We start from the raw sequence: 3,510 nt of genomic DNA, 5'->3' as shown, positions 1-3,510 counted from the left end.
ACACGTCCCTTTATGTGGAGGTTTAAAGAGACTGTGGTGGGTGTGCCATCTGTATGAAGAAACCAAGCATTGTGAAAAAGAGAGAAGGCTTGGGGAGGCTGCTTCTGGGAAGTTGTGGCCATTTGTAATCAAACATAAAATATGGAGTCACACCTATAAGAACATTCATAATGCACAATAACATATTACATCACAGAAAATCAGTTCTTGACTAAGGAATAAAGGTAGGAATTGTACTCGCAACACTCTGTCTGCGATTCAGTCATAGAATCATTAAGAACAAATAGCCATGGCTTGTAAAAGCCAAACAGAACCAGAAAACATAAAAAAACACATGTATCTTATCTTCACTAGTCACTTCATGAATCATTTGAAGAGTTAAAGCTGATTAAAACTTATTCAAACCACTTTCTTGTTTAGTCATGTTTGACTCTTTGTGACCTCATGGACCACAGGAAGACAGGCACTCCTGTCTTCTAAAAGGCAGATAAAAACCACAGGCTTTCCAGAGTGAGATGTTGCCTTGCAAGCTGTTGAGTCCCTTCCAGGCATTGCTTTGCTTCATCGCCTGACACTCCTGAGAATATGAGGGAGCCCTGTTTGCTCCATGGTTGCCATGGAGACCAGGACTTAGAGGTTTTATGGTCAAGAGCCATGTGTTGCAGCATTTCTTGTCTTTGAACTTGTAGGAGCATAGAGACTGCTCTATAAAAAGTGGAGATAAAGAAGAAAATACAGTTATAAAAGGGGAAATCAGTGAAATTTATAAACTATTCATAGAAATGGAGGATCAAGAATGTAAGGCTTGGGTCTCTCCCCCACACATGAGATGGGTGGGAGGAGCTTATCAGAGCTTGCAGGGCAGCAGCTGAAGAAGGAGGAAAAAGGGTTTTCTTGTGTGTGTGTTTCTTGTGGCTGATTAGCTGCTCTCCCTGGGCAAGGGTCAGAGGGGGCAGGGTTTCTGTTGAGGCAGGTGATTAGCTGTGGGAGGAGCTTATCAGAGCTTGCAGGGCAGCAGTTTGAACCATCTTTAGATTTAGGGGAGCTAGTCTCAAACGTTTGTTGGGGGAGACCTAGGGTTCTTTGGAGGGAGTTATTTGTCCTGTCTGCACGCTTCTTATGATGGAGGACCGCTGTAGCCAGCCCCAACGACACGTTCTCAAGATGAAGAGTGAGGGAACAGCTGCAGTCGCCTTCGGTTCCTGCACAATGTTTGCCATCTTGCCAAAGGTTGCAGGCAGCTTTACCTGCAGCAATTGCATGTTGATTGCCCTCTTAAAAGACAAAGTCCAGAAACTGGAGGAACGCGTGGCTACGCTCCAAAGAATTAGAGAGCTGGAGCTCTTCTTGGAAGCAACAGAGCACACCGTCTCCACCAAGGAGGAGACAGGGGACTCCCCTGAGAAGGAGGCTAGTGCACCAACACAGGAGCCAGATATATGGAGAAACGTGACGCAAAGAAGTAGGAGGCCCAGGGTTCGCTCTGATTGTTTCCAAGCGGTGACACCCGTGGGATCCTAGTTGGCATACTTCAACAGGACTCCCACGGCTGGTGGATAACCCGTCCTGGTCCCCATGCCAGGTAGTCGATAGGAGCCAATGCCTAAGGCCAATACCTTCGAATTCCTGTAATCAATAAAGTTGTGGCCTTTTTATGCCCATTAACCTTATATAATGTGTCCAGTGTCTTCATTTCACTTGGGGGGAGGGGACTCGCCACGCAACAAAGCCTACTCCATGTATTCCATGTTCTTGTTCAGCAAGTGAGTGTTTTAGTATTGTCATTATGCTGTCCAAGTCCTGAGACTCAATGAGCATACACAAGAGCTTTTGCAGAAAGATTTGTGCTGTGATTCGAGGACCCGATCCCCGCTTGGGTAATGAAGACACATGGAGACAGTATATTAGGTTAATGGGCAAGAAAAGGCCACAACTTTATTGATTACAGCATGTGAGAAGCTATAGGCTTAGGCATTGGACCACAGCAAATTTGAATCCACCCACTCGGAGAGGGGTGAGTCTGATGAGGGGTTAACCACCAGTAGGGGGAGCCTGTTGATGCAAATACAACTATAAGCTCTCCCCTGATGTCACCGAGGGTCGTGCCATGGCCCCCCACCACACAGGGCATCGGACAGGATCCACGACCGCCGGATTCCTTTAACGGAATACTCATAAGCGAAGGGGTAGGCGATGGCCACACCTTGCCCTTCCATACACCAACATCACATTCCAATGCCTAACCGCCACCTGAGCCCAAGAGGCTCGCCGGATTGGTGAGGAGGCTGGGAGAACAGTGCTGTCGGCAGTGCTGGAGCGACCCGCAGCCACCCGAGACCTCACTCTAACTAAAGCAAAACAACAGCCAGGAACCCTCCAGATGCCCCACAAAAATTACTAAGGTGAAATAAGAGTACAAATGCAGGTAAAATCACTGGACCCCTTCCTCCAAACCTCACAACTCCAGAATCGGAACAGGAACTTCCGACTTTGTAACTCTTCCACGTGCTTGGCTCAAACAAGACGACGACGAGCAGGAACACTTGACTCGTGGAAAATCTGAAGCGCAATGGTGAGGAGAGCTGGCGCGGCCGCATTTGAGCGGCTAAACCATGCCCCTGCGGTGGCCCCTGATTGGGTGCCCAACTGGGAGGCATGGCGCACCAGCGATGATGAGAGGGCAGGGGGCAGAATGTCCCCTGCGTGACACGGGAATCGTCTCCCGCTCACAATCCCTCCCCTCCGGATGGAGGAGAGGCTTTACAGGGCTCAGATCTTGGAACAGCCTTTTATAAACATAAAAGAAGTGTCACTGTTTTGATACAGAAGATTTGTAGACATTACTTTTTCAGATATAGCATTATTTCAAGGTTCAATTAAATACTCACCTTCCTGTTACACTCTTTGATTCTGGTGCTACCAGTGTAAGTCTCCAAAAGGGGGATTCTGGGAGTTTTGCAGGATAGGACAAGAAGGCACTTAGGCCCTTCAGCATGTACACCAAGGGCTGAGCTAATGAGCTAATGACCCTTCACAATAATTAATATACAATCCAGCACAATTCTGTGTATCTTAACTTAGCTTTAATTACATAATAATTAAAGTTTTCTATTACAGATGCATGATCATAAACATTACACTGTTTGGACATACGCTATATGGACTAGTCAGCTTTGTAATGCTTATCAAATCGTTCTGAAATAGCTCTTAATATATTTCCTGGCCTTTTTTGGTGTTTATCCCGAAGATTTTCAACTGCAGTCTTTGTCTGTTGAAAGAAGAACAAAGGAATATTGTGTTATATCAATATATTGCAAAATGGATATTCACAGTTATTCATATCTGTGAGGAAATGCTAAAGGGATCAGAACCATTAGAATAAAGAATCCCATTTTTTTCAGTTACAGATTTTTTTTTACCAAGAGCACTGTATGAGAATGGCAGAGATACAACCAAACATAAGTGCCTTGGGCTGCTTGGTACGTATTAGTTTTCCTGCATGGTTGTTAC

The 3,510-nt window shown here is 45.8% G+C and overlaps 1 protein-coding gene and 1 pseudogene across 2 annotated transcripts in view; one reads left to right on the top strand and one right to left on the bottom strand.

Annotated features, from left to right (window-relative positions):
• Positions 1-3,510, top strand: part of LOC307219868 (DGAT1/2-independent enzyme synthesizing storage lipids-like) — a 142,966-nt gene that overhangs the window by 7,762 nt on the left and 131,694 nt on the right. The gene's annotated exons all lie outside the window — the stretch shown is intronic.
• The window catches only part of LOC307219877 (DGAT1/2-independent enzyme synthesizing storage lipids-like), a 40,122-nt pseudogene continuing 39,381 nt past the window's right edge, over positions 2,770-3,510 (bottom strand). Inside the window, exon 7 of the transcript XR_013844032.1 lies at positions 2,770-3,268. The product of XR_013844032.1 is annotated as a DGAT1/2-independent enzyme synthesizing storage lipids-like (transcript). The remainder of the gene's footprint in view (positions 3,269-3,510) is intronic.

Source organism: Podarcis cretensis (assembly GCF_951804945.1).
Source record: "Podarcis cretensis genome assembly, chromosome: 7".
NCBI lineage: Eukaryota > Metazoa > Chordata > Lepidosauria > Squamata > Lacertidae > Podarcis > Podarcis cretensis.
Note: the sequence above shows the minus strand (reverse complement) of the source record. Positions and strands in the feature narration are given on the sequence as shown.